Here is a 13,361-nt window from a genome sequence, read left to right on the forward strand (position 1 = left end):
GGATGCAGGGATGGATACAGGGATGGAGGTATGGATGCAGGGATGCAGGGATACAGGGATGCAGGGAGGGATACAGGGATGCAGGGAGGGATACAGGGATGGAGGTATGGATGCAGGGATGCAGGGAGGGATACAGGGATGCAGGGAGGGGGGGAGGGATGTGGGGAGGGATGCAGGGATGCGGGGAGGGATGCAGGGATGTGGGGATGGATGCAGGGATGCGGGGATGGATGCAGGGATGCAGGGAGGGATGCAGGGCTGGGAGCATCACCCCCCGCTGAGCTGCCTTCGGTGGCGCTGGGTGGGGGTGTCCCACCACTCCTCCTCGCGCTGCGCCCACCCAGGGTGGGGGGGAGCTGTGAGTCACGCGTGGGAGAGAGCTGTCAATCTCCCTAAGCACTGCAGGGGGGTGGGGGACCCCAAGACGGAGAGTGTGGGTGAAAGGCACCCACGTCTTCACTGCCCCCCCCCCCCCCCCAGCCCCCCACCCAAAATCCCGCGTGGATCGGGCCCCTCGTCACCATGAGTGGGTGAGGCCCCAGGGGGAGGAGAGGGGCAGAGCCTCCAGCACCCCCTGGTCCACCACCACCCCCCCTGCCGCAAGCAGGGAAGGTGCAGGCAGGGAGCGCCCACCCCAGCCACCTCTTGGGGTCCCCCGGAGCCCATCAGGGAGCCCCCGGGGTTCTGCTGGAGCAGGTGGGGGGAGGGCAGCACCTTTGCTGTGCGTGACAGGGGAGCAGCCCCCCTCCACCCCCCCCAAGTGGTTTTTGGGGTGCCTCTGCAGAGAGCCCGGCCGGCGGCAGGGCCCAGCCCTGAGGGACGCTGCTGGTGCCCGTGGGTGGCACCGTGGGTGGGCCTGGCACGAGGCGTGGGTGTCTGCACGTGGGCCTGAGATCCAGAACTCTGCACAGGGTCTGCGGCGTGTGCTCAGTCGTGCAACGTGTGCTCAGGGCATGCAACACATGTTCAGTGCATGCAACGTGCTCAGGACGTGCAACACGTGTTCAGTGCGTGCAACGTGTGCTCAGGGTGTGCAGCATGTGCTCACTGCGTGCAACACATCTTCAGTGCATGCAACGTGTGATCACTCTGCAACATGTTCAGTGAGTGCAACGTGTGCTCAGGGCATGCAACACATCTTCAGTGCGCGCAGCATGTGATCAGCACATGCAACACATCTTCAGTGTGTGCAACGTGTGCTCAGGGCATGCAGCGTGTGCTCACTGCGTGCAGCACATGTTTAGTGCATGCAACGTGTGCTCGGTGCGTGCAACACATGTTCAATGCGTGCAATGTGTGCTCAGGGCATGCAACATGTGCTCAGGGCGTGCAACACGTGTTCAATGCGTGCAACGTGTGCTCAGGGTGTGCAACATGTGCTCAGGGCGTGCAACACATCTTCAGTGCGTGCAACGTGTGATCACTCTGCAACACGTTCAGCGAGTGCAACGTGTGCTCAGGGCGTGCAACACATCTTCAGTTCATGCAGCATGTGATCAGCGCATGCAACACATCTTCAGTGTGTGCAATGTGTGCTCAGGTCATGCAGCGTGTGCTCACTGCGTGCAGCACATGTTTAGTGCATGCAATGTGTGCTTGGTGCGTGCAACACGTTTAATGTGTGCAATGTGTGCTCAGGGCATGCAGCGTGTGCTCACTGCGTGCAGCACATGTTTAGTGCATGCAACGTGTGCTCAGTGCGTGCAACACATTTTCAGTGTGTGCAATGTGTGCTCAAGGTGTGCAGCACATGTTCAGTGCATGCAACATGTGCTCAGTGCGTGCAATACATTTTCAGTGTGTGCAACATGCTCAGGGCGTGCAGTGTGTGATCAGTGTGTGCAACACATCTTCAATGTGTGCAACGTGTGCTCAGGGTGTGTAGCATGTGCTCACTGCATGCAGCACATTTTCAGTGTGTGCAACGCGTGCTCAAGGTGCACAGCATGTGCTCACTGCATGCAACACATGTTCAGTGTGTGCAACGTGTGATCAGTGTGTGCAACACGTTTTCAGTGAGTGCAACACCTGCTCAGTGCGTGCAACACATGCTCAGTGCATGCAACGTGTACTCAGTGTCTACAACCTATGCAGTGTGTGCTCCGTGTCTGCACTGCACACTCAGCACATGCAACACCTGCTCAGCGCCTGCCACGCGTGCTCCACGTGTGCAACTCCATGCATGCAATGCACGCTCGGCATTTTTGCTCGTGCTCCCAACAGCGCTGGGTGCTGCCCGCACTCATGCACCCCCTGCTTTGCACACCCCCACATTGCACACCCCCGCTTCACACACCCTTGCGTTGCACACCTCTCGCTTTGCACACCCCTGCTTTGCACACCCACTCTTTGCACACACACGTGGATTCGATATGCCACAGTGTGCACCTGCGCAGCAAGCAGGTCCCTCTGGAACCCCTGAACGCAAGATTTAGGGTGCCCCCTACCCCCTCCAGAGCAAAGCGCTTCGCAGCCCCACAGCTGCACCGAACTGGTGTGTGCTCAGCCCCATGATAAGGGGGTGCTCCCCACCCCCTCCAGATCCAGCCCCGTGGAGGCGAGCACCGCGTACCCCAACAATTGTGGAGGCATTTCCAAACCAGAAATCCCTCACCAAGAACTCGCCTGCTGCAGAGGACGAAGCCCACCTAGAGCCAGCCCCCCCCTCCGTGTCCCTCTGCCCCCAGGCAGAAGGGGAAACTGAGGCACGGGGCAGCCACGGGATCTGCTGAGGAGCTAACCCCCCCCCCCCCGGCCACAGCTCTAGCGGAGCCCAAGGTTTGTTTTCTGGAGCAATCCCCCCCCTTGCACTCTGGTTCCGTGCCCTGGGGTGCTGCCAGACCCCCCCACGTGCACCCCACACCCACAGCAGCTCAGCCCCTGGCCCCGCGTCCCGCCGAGCTCTTTCCCCCCCCCCTTCGATAATGAACTCAGCAGATTATCAGCTCCCAGATTTAATAGAGGCGCAGCCACACTCCAGCAGACTTTAAAACAGTCATTATTTCATCAGCAGCCCCATTAAACTGTCACCGCCTTTTTTCAGGCTCTCTCACATTTTTTTTTCTTTTCTTTTTCCCCATCCCTGCTTTTTTTTTTTTTTTTTTTTTTTTTTTTTTTTTTTAATCGGAGCATGAAGCTGCCTCCCCGCGACGCTACCGAGAGGTGACAAGGGGATGGAGGACCACCGCCTCCCCCCTGCTCTCAGCTTACCCAGCCATAAAATGGGCTCAAACCGGGGAAGGATTTGGGGAAACCTGCTGAAATTTCAACCGCCAGCCTCGCTCCCCCGAGCCGGCACGGGGGACCCCCCCACCCCTCCCAGCAGCTCCGCTCACTCCCAGCGGGGCCGGGGCGGTGGGAAGGGGCTCTCGGTGGTGGGGAAGGTGGGAGAGGGGCCTCGTGGAAGGTTTTAGGAGCATAAAACGAGACTGCTCGGAGGATTTTCTCCAGCCCGTGCTCCACCCCCCCGCCGCTCCCCTCCTCCCTCCCCAGCAGCCGCCCACTCCCCGCTCCCGGCTTAATGGGAAAAATAAAGGCAATTTAAATAACTAAATAAATGTCGAGCAGCCGCGCGGGAGAAGGGGGTGCGGAGGCGGGTTGTGCCCGGGGAAAGGCACCCGCTGGGGTCCCATGGGATTTGGGGGGGGGGGGGGGGGTGGGGGGGGTGGAGTTGGTCTTGCTTCTTCTGACTCCCGTGGGGTGCTGGCAGCGCCGGGGGGGCTCGGTGCTGAGTGCTGGGTGTTGGGGGCTCGGCATCTTTTGGGGGGGGAGGGGGGGGGAAGGAGAAGAGAGGGGTTTTTGAGGGGGGGGGTGCTGCCCTTGGCTTGGTGTGGTCAGGAGTCGTGGTCAAGGCCAGCCGGTGGGGAGCGGCAGAGGTGGAAGCTAAACTGAGATTTTTCCCAGTTGGATGGACCCCCCCCCCCCAAAGTGCCACGGGGTGGCCGAGGGCCCGTCCCCAGGCCAGTGCTCTTTTAGGGAGCCCGGAGAGCGGGGTGGGGGGGGACAGGAGGGAAGTGCCGCTCCCTGGGGGCCACAAGACCTGGGCGATGTGGGTTGGGGGCCCAGCCCTGTGCCCCGCTCCAGCCCTGAGCACTGGGTATGGTGGGAGCAGAGTGGGCACAGACTGGGGGGACTGGGGCAGGGGCACAGGTGCTCCTGCTATTTCGGGCACAGCACCCTAATTTCGGGGTGCCAGCCCAGCTCCTGTTTCTCACCCTCCTTCGCCGCACTCGCTACGAGGAGGAGCTGGGCTCGTCTTTCTCCGTTAAGCCGACGTCAATTTGCATTTATTTAAAAATCCCCGAGGTTTCAATCGCGGCGGCCGTGATGCTCCAGCCTGGCCCCATCCCTCCTCCGTCCCTCACCGGAGCTGGGTCCAGCGCTGAGGAAGCAGGATGGGATCCCCAAGGCTGTGTGTGCAGCATGGGACATATAGATCTATAGAATTCCCGACACAGCATGGCTGCTAAGTTGATCCTGCGGCCGAAACTGTTTTGCAGGAGTGGGCACGGCTCTGCCTCTTTGCCCCCCACAGGGAATAAAGCCCCAGGTGGCATCTGGGTTGTCCCCCTCTTGCGGCAGATGTGGGTCACCAGGGCTCAAAAATCCCCTTTTTCCTGGAGAATCCCGAGAGGGATGGAGGACCCAGAGCTGCACGAGCACCCGCCGCCGCGGGGACGTTTGCACACCCGTGAGCCCACGCACACGTGGCGTGCGTGAGCAGAGCGCGTGCCCCCCCCCCCGCCCACACACGTGTGCGCACCCAGAGGCACACGCGTTCGCTTCGCCCGGCAAAAAAAAAAGCCCTGGGGAGATGGCGGGGGGGGGGGGAAGGAGTGGAGAGACGGGCACAGCCCAACAAAGTCACCCCGCTTCCACGGTCGCTGCCACTAGTGTAAACCTGCTTGGTTTTGTTCCGTGGAAAGAAGCGGCTGTGAGTCGCCGTCGTGGCCAGGCCTTGAAGGCAGCACAAAAATAAAAATAATAATAAAAAAACACACAGAAAGGAAAACCTGGAAAAAAAAAAAAACCCAAACCAAAAAACAGTGGGACTTGCTGACATGCATGCATGAAAAAAAAAAAAAAAAGCTCTTTGCAAAGAATCACTTTAAATTGGCTATTTATCGGCGCAGCATCCCGCCGGGAGGTTTCCATGGCTACCTGTGAGCCCTGGCAGCCGCGGCGTGCCAGCCCCATGTGCCACGCCGCGTGTCCCCGCCGTCCCACCGGTGACAAACGTGGGGGCCCCCCCGGCGCCGACCCCGATGTCGGGACCCCCGGGGTTGGTCCCCACCCCGGGGAGATGCCGCTGGGCATCCCAAGGGATCGGGGGCTGGTGGTGGGATGCGATGGCCAGCCTGGGGATAGGGGATGTCCCGACCCCCAGCTCTGTCCCCTCCGGGGAGGGACTGGGAGGGCATCGCTTCAGGGGGAGCCCCAGGGTGCTATTTGCTGGGTGAAACCCAGCAGCAGAGACCCCCCCCCCCACCCCGGTTGGGTGCCTCTGGGTGCGGAGCTGGAGCTGGGGACGCGTCCCCGGCCCTGAGGACACGTTGCACACCCACGTCCCTGCTCCGAGCCCCGTGCTCGTTGCTCCAGGCGACCCCCATCGCTTCCACAAGCGGGTTTTATCCCTTCTGTGACCCCCCACGGATCCGTCCCATGGGACCCCCCCCACTCTGGGAGTGTCCCCAGTGCAGAGGATGGCTCAGCTGGGACAGGGGACAGCAGGCAAACCCATGCCCAAGAGCTTGGGTGCCACCAACCCCGCGGTCCTCGGGGGCTTGTTCAGCGACAAGACGATTATCTGCACGGCTCCGTGTAGCGCGTCGCCTAATCATCGCCCAACAAAAGCCCCCGCCGCCGCCTGGCATTGATTTTGTACAATCCATTACTGCTTCTGCACGTTTAATCCCTCGCTGATCCCTTTTGTGGGAGCCAACCCGCGCGTGAAGGAGGCGGGCAGCGATGCTGCTAATTTCCACGGCCCCACATCTGGCTGGGCCAAAGGGGGGGGTTATTTTGTTTGATTTTTTTTTGTTTGTTTGTTTATTTTTTTATTACTATCATTTATTTTTTTTTTCCCTGATATTTTTCCCCAGCAGCTGCCCGTGGTGCTTTTTAGCCCTTGGTTTCATCCAGCGCATGGATGGGGCTGTGGGGAGGGAGAAGCTCACAGTCCCATCCTGCACCCTGGGTGCACCCCTGGGCCCTGCCAAGGGGACACTGAGGGTGCAGGGACATCTCCTCTTGGCTGCCCAGCACTTTTGGGGTGCAGGTCACTGCGACACCCCTCCCCAGGAGCACAGAGCCCCGTCCTGTGTCCCCAGGGCTGCCTGGTCCCTGTCCCATCCCTGGTCTCATCTGCAACCCACCCTGCGGGCACAGGGGGTGGTGGGTTGAAAGGAGAAGCCCCCCCCCCAGCTCCCTCATGTCACCCTCAAATCAGGGGAGGGACCCCTGCCTCTGGGTGATGGGCACAGCCCGGGGATGGATGCTGCCATGCCAGGAATCATCACGCAGGGATTTTGGGGACACGTCAGACCATGGAACGTGGGAAACGTGGGTTGGAAAGTGGGGGGGAAGGGTCCCCCCCGCCAGTCACAAGCCCCTCATCTCCCCGGGTCAGAGCTGGGCGAGGGCACCCATGCATCCCTGTCCCCTCCCTGTGCCCCAGCTGGCAGCGGTGACTGGGCTGGGGATGCCAGGAGAGGCTGAGGGGCAGGTTTGGGGACAAGTGCTGGATGTGGCCCCGGGCCCAGCTGCCTTCTGCTGCCCCGTCAGCCCCCGGGAGCTGTGGGGGGGCTGCTGGGCCCAGCCGGCGATGGTGTGACACCAGCCCGGAGATGGCAATTGACTCACACCCTTCCCTTTCCCCTTCTTTCCCCTTCTTTCCCCTTCCCCATCCTTCTCCTTCCCTTTCCCCATCCTTCACTTTCTCCTTCTTTCCCCTTCCCCTTCCCTTTCCTTTTTCCCTTCCCCTTCCCCATCCTCCCTTCCCCATCTTTCCCCCTCCCTTTCCTCATCCTTCTCTTTCCCTTCCTTCCCCTTCCCCTTTTTTCCCCTTCCCACTCCCCTTCTCATTTCTCTTTCCCTTCCTTTTCCCTTTCCCCTTCCTCTTCTCCACTCTTCCCTTCCCTTTCTCCTTCTTTCCCCTCTCCCCTTCCCCCTTTTCCCCCCTTCTCCCCTTCCCCATCCTTCGTCTTCCTCTTTTTTCCCCTTCCCCTTCTTCTTCCCTCTCCAAACCCCTTTCACAGGCCCACGGAAGGTCCTTGCCCCCTCCGGGCTGCCTGAGCCCCTTCCTGGGGTTTTTGGGGTGCTCCAGCCCGAGTCGGGCCAGCCGGGTGCCGGTGCTGTGGCCGTGGGCTGTCCCGGGGTCTGTCCCGTGGCCGCAGACCTGGGACCTGCCAGGCGGTGGGAGATGCAGCGCCAATTCTGTGAGTGAGACAGCAAAAAATGGGAAGAAAAAAAAAAAAGAGAAATAAAATAATAAAATAAAATTGGAGTGTTTACCGGGAGGTTTCTGGGAGGGGAATGGGGCTGCTGGTCATAACCGGGGTGCCGATCAGAGCCCCCCCAAGCACGCTGCTCCCACCAACCCCTTGTCCTCACTGGTGGGTGGCCGGTGAGCAGATCGCCTTTCCCCGCGCCGCTGGGTTTCAGTTCCCTTCCCTAATCCTGTCAGAGAACCTATTTTTTTTTTTTATCAGCCGCTTCCTCAGCTGCCGGTTGACCTGATGGGGCAGGGGATGCCCAGACCCACCCCCCCCCAAGCAAGCCCCCCCACTTCTCCCTTGGGTCCCAGTTGCTTGCGGGGAAGACAACAGGCTTCGGCATGGGATGGGGGTGGGTGGGTACCAGTGGGACCCACCTCTCCCCGCAGCATCTTCCCCAGCACAGAGACAGGGATGCGGTGGGATGCTGCACCCCCACAACCCCCAAACAACCTCCAAACAGCTCCCCAGGACCCCCAAAATACCGGGGGGGGGGGGCTTCTCCGTGCTCTTCCCACCCCATGGCAGAGCTGTTGTACCTGCAGACATGGGAAATCATTTTCCTGATCATGATTTCCTTTTTTTTTTTTTTTTTTTTTTTGAGAACAGCTTGTACCGACCTTGCGATAAAAACAAGGCTCCGGGTTCCTCTGGGTGTTGTTTTCTGTTCTTTTTCTGTTCCCAGGATAAATGTCAGTGAAAATGGAAAAGCCTTTCTCCGTTTTGCCATCTTCTTCCCTCCCCGAAAGACTCCTCGGGTTTTCGAGCGTGCTGGGAAAAATAGCGGAAAAATCGGAGAGGGGAAAAAAAAATCCCCAAATTGCTGAAATTGAACTTTCCCACAGATATTTCTAGAGGTGTGACAGGCCTGGCACTCCCTTTGGCGGAAAACCCGACGGTGTTGGCCACGTTCTGTCGGGCTGGATCCATCCTGGGCTGGGCTCTCCTACTCATCACGCAACAGCGCTGGGGCTCCCCCCAGATTCCTCCCTCTTGCCTTGGGTGGAGGTTCAGGCCATGAAAAAGCAGCGTGGGGGCAGCAGGACGGGCTGGGGGGTGTGGAGGAGCTTTGTCCCCAGCTCATCGGAGCACGCTGGAGGTTTGCAGCGGGGCAGGGGAGAAGGGGGGGTGTGTGTGTGTGATGCGTTTCAGTGCAGCGGCAAAAGCTGGGGCTGCAAAGTGAAGCTGCGTGGAGCTCCCACACTCGCTGCCCTCCCTTTCCCCCAGCACCCACCCCCAGCACCCTAAGACTGCCGGCAGCACCCAGCACTCATCCCCCCCACCTCCCCTCTGCCCAGCATTTATTCAGCGTGGTGGATACACGCAGAGGGATGCTTGAGAGTCACCCGTAAGGAACCCCTGGGAGTAGGAAAGCAGAATGTGGCTCGGTCCCCAGCACCGTCCCGGGTTGCTGGGTTGAGGTGCCGGGGTATCTCCGGAGGAAAAAAACATTTGCATGCACAGGCGAGGGAGCAAACGGCTCTCTGGAAGCCCACGGCTCTGGGCGCAGGGCGGCAGCGATGCCGAGCCCTTTTGTAGGGAAACTATCCGCAGAGCAAATTGCTGTGTATCAGCAAATACATCTACATTAGCGGTGGAATTGGTATCCTGCACAATGAGCACTCGAGGATAATGCACGGCTGTTCCGAGCTCGAAAAATTCAATCCTGTAGCTAAGGAGGCGCCGCGGAAGTCGAAAAGCAAGGCTTGTTTCATATTCATGCCACAAATACTGGGACGAGGGCATGTAACTGTAACGACGCCTTTGAAGCACCGGCAGCGCTTCATCTTCCTGACAATAAATAAAGATACAGAGCCCGTGTCAGCGCCGGGAGCGGGGATTGCCGTGAACTCCGTTAGAAGGGTGTTTGCTGCATCTAACACAGAATCGTGCTGAGAAATGAGAGGGATTTGTAGGAGACGCCACCTCAGATCCTCCCGGGACCCTCTCCCTCCAGCTGGGAGGTGGGGGTAAGGTGCCTCCTTTAGATGTGCCTGGAGAAGGTTTTGTGGTGGATCTCGGTGGCCGTCACCGGGGCCTTGCTCCTGCACCGGGGGCCCGGGGCTCCCGTCCCACGAGGCTCCAGCAGCCGGGCTCAGCACCGGCACCTTAGCGGGCACAGGAGGGCGGAGGTGGCCTTGGAGCAGCTCGGGTGGGTGTCCCCAGCGAGCGCAGGCGTTCGCGCTGCGTGTGTGGAGAAACTTTTCTACCGCAGAGGAGGTTGGAAACCCGGAGAGGCTCACAAACACCCCGGGGGGTGGTGGTGGTGCTGGAGAAATGCTTGCCTTCCCCAAAGGGCAGGTTCTTGGGGTGGTGCGCGCTGGCAGATGATGGAGCAAGACCATCTGAAGGGAGCAGGTGGGGACCAGCTGCCTGGGTGGAAAAGTATCTGCCTGCAAAGTGCAGGACTTGGAGGAAGAGAAGCTTTGGTGGGTGCAGAGATGAAGCCGGGCTGGTTGGATGGCTCCATCATGACAACGTGAAGCAGAGACCTCTTTGCTTGAGGCTGGTGGAGAAACCTGCTGAGAAACTCTCAAGATGCGGCACGAAAGCCAAAACTCGGCACTTGGGATTCTTCACCTTTGGCACCGCTGAACCAGCCGCCCGTTTTCACAGCACCCACAGAAGGTTGCACCCTCTTGGCATCTGTGTGACCTCCTTCACACTGGGTGGGATCCTGTAGTCCTTGTTTGCTTTTCAAAACCAAGCCAGAATCACCCCCAGGTTCCTCAAGGCTCCCGCCCAGCCCTTTTCCTGAGTGCTTCCAAGCAAGAGCAAGCCGGGATTTATCTGCAAAAACCAACAAAACAAAACAAAACGGAGCATGTTTAATGAAATGCATCAAAACATTTCAGCAGCAGTGGAAGCGTTCCATCAGGCTATTTAAATTTCTCAGCATTTGTGAAACTCCCGGGGCTGCAGACGCTGAAAGGAGGAACCGTGTCTCCTAGGGAGAGAGCCCGAGCACCCGCGCTGCCGTTTGCAGAAGGGCTCTCAGAAGCTGCCTGGATACGGGGTTGAGTTTTCTCTCGAGGACAAAATAGTACAGAGCAACGTGGAGCAGAGAAAAACACGTCTTTTAAATAGCAGGACTAACATTTGGATAGGGGAGGGAGCCCGGCGTCAGGCCGGCCGCACGGAAGGATTTGCAGGGTGGTTGAGAGCAGGATGGGTGTTGGGAATACGCAGACGTGGGGTGTCCCCGCCTTGCGTCTGGGGCTGGGTGGATGAATGGATCCTTCTGGGGGGCCCTTGCACCCAGATCTGCTCTGATCTTTTCAGCAGCTTCTGGCTGGGGACCGCCGCCAGACAAAAGCGCCTCTTGGGAATAAGAGAGGCTGGGATAAACAACCAGCTTTCCCAGGAAGGAGGGGGGACTCCCCGTAGATGTCTTCGTGCCAAGATGACGTGGGAAGGCGGCTCCGTCGCGTGGGGGTTAGCAGGCTCGGCGGGTGTCGCGTGGCCCGGGCAGCGCCCGCCTGGCTCCCCACACTCATCACCGCTGCTTCAGGGCATAGGGACCGGCCCAGCCCCGCCGTATCCACGGGGGTCTTCAGGCTCATCCCCAGCATCAGGGGCTCGAGGTTTTGGGCTCTAGAAAGTTTGCAAGAAGCCGAAGGGGAAAGCAAGGCTGTGCGAGTCCTCCTGCACCATCCCCGCCTCCGCCGGAGCCCAGAAACGGAGAAAGATTGAAAGTTGCTGCGAGTCTGGATGCATTAATATCATCGTGACGCGCAACTGTGCGGTGACAGCCTGCTCAGCCTGCCCAGGCCGAAATGGGAACCATCGTGCAGCTGTTTTCCCCCAAGATCCAGACTGCTGGGAGGAAATGAAATAATATCAACGTGGGAAAGAAAAAAAAAAGGAAAAAAAGGGAAAAAAAAAAAAAAAGGGAAAAAAGAAAGAAAGAAAGAAAAGAAACAAAAAGAAATAAAAATGAGAAAAAAAAAAACAAAAAAAGGAAAAAAGAAAAAAGAAAACATAAAAACAAAAAGAAATTGAAAAAGAAAAAAGAAACAAAAATAAATAAAAAATAACAAAAAGAAAAAAAGAAAAAAAGAAAAAAAAGGAAAATATAAAGGAATGTATGCAATAAATAAAATCCCCAAGTTGAATGTTTGAGCCTTCCAAGGCTTTGCCCACCCTTGGGCTGGCACCAGCCACTTTGGTGGGAGAAGATGGGTGAGCACTGGGATGGCTCCCAGTCCCCAGGGCACCCTCCAGTGTCCCCCAGCACGTCCCCCTCCCGAAGGAGCGCAGGATGTGCTCCAGAAACCCCGGTGAGCTCAGCCAGAGGATGAAACTGTTGCGAAATTTGAGATTTGGGATGGAAATACGGATTAGATTAAAGTGATGGTCCTGAAAATAATCTCAAATTAGCCCTGGCTCTACTGTCAGCCCTTGGGGTAAAATTTGGGTAGGTCATCGCCAGTCTGTGCCTCAGTTTCCCCCTCCAGCCAGCATGGGCAGAAGATCTCATGTAATTGATACAATACACTGCTTATTTATGTAAACCATGGGGATATTAATCCTTGTGAATTTGACAGGAACTGATGTGATTTGAGTGCTAATGTCTTAATATCTAGTGCTGCTCTTAAAGTCCCAGCTGGTGGGTTCACGATGGAGCGGGGGAGTAGCAGCACATCCGTGCTGATTTTAAAGCGCGCTCCTCCCCTCTCCCCCCCCAAAAAATGACCCCGGAGGGATGGAGATCTGCCAGGCCAGCGAAGAGCAACCCAAAAAGCTCCTTTGGGTGCAAAATCTGACGACCTTCAAGCCGAGCTCCCAGTTCGGGGGGGTGGGTTGGCACCACTGGGCAGCGCGGGGGGAGTGGAGGGTGGGTGCAGGGTGGGGGCACCCGCCGGGGGGATGCGGCTAAACCCATGGGTCCGGGAGATGCCCCCGGGTTCCCCAGGGTCCCTGGGGCAGCGGGACCAGTGCCGCCCGGTATCCGTGGAGAAGCAGGACCAGTGCCACTCAGCACACCTGGGGCAGCAGGATCAGTGCCACCCAGTATCTGTGTGGGGAGCAGGACCAGTGCCGCCCAGTGCCCCTGGGGCAGCGGGACCAGTGCCACCCAGTATCCCTGAGGGAGCAGGATCAGTGCCACTCAGCACGCCTGGGGCAGCAGGACCAGTGCCACCCAGTATCCCTGGGGGAGCAGGACCAGTGCCGCCCAGTATCCCTGAGGGAGCAGGACCAGTGCCACCCAGTATCCCTGAGGGAGCAGGATCAGTGCCACTCAGCACACCTGGGGCAGCAGGACCAGTGCCACCCAGTATCCCTGGGGGAGCAGGACCAGTGCCACCCAGTATCCCTGGGGCAGCAGGACCAGTGCCACCCAGTATCCCTGAGGGAGCAGGATCAGTGCCACTCAGCACGCCTGGGGCAGCAGGACCAGTGCCACCCAGTATCCCTGGGGGAGCAGGACCAGTGCCACCCAGTATCCCTGGGGCAGCAGGACCAGTGCCACCCAGTATCCCTGAGGGAGCAGGATCAGTGCCACTCAGCACACCTGGGGGAGCAGGATCAGTGCCACCCAGTATCCCTGAGGGAGCAGGATCAGTGCCACCAAGTATCCGTAGGGGAGCTGGACCAGTGCCGCCCAGCACCCCTGGGGCAGGAGCACCAGTGCTCCCAGCACCACCCCGCGCTGCCCGCCGCCCCCGCGGCCCAAGGCGGACCGAAGGATCCCCGGGGGGGCGGTGTTGGGGGTCGGGGGGGGGGGTGGGGGGGTCGGGGCCGGCCGGTCCCTCCCCAGACAAAGGCGGCGGATCCGCGCTGCGGGCGCGGCCCCCGCGGAGGAGGCGGAGGCGGGGGGCGGGGGGGGGGGGAAGGTGCGGAACCCTCCGCGGGCGCGGCTGGATC

The sequence above is a fragment of the Tyto alba genome, unplaced genomic scaffold (assembly GCF_018691265.1).
Source record: "Tyto alba isolate M040663 unplaced genomic scaffold, T.alba_DEE_v4.0 Super-Scaffold_2, whole genome shotgun sequence".
Taxonomy (NCBI): domain Eukaryota; kingdom Metazoa; phylum Chordata; class Aves; order Strigiformes; family Tytonidae; genus Tyto; species Tyto alba.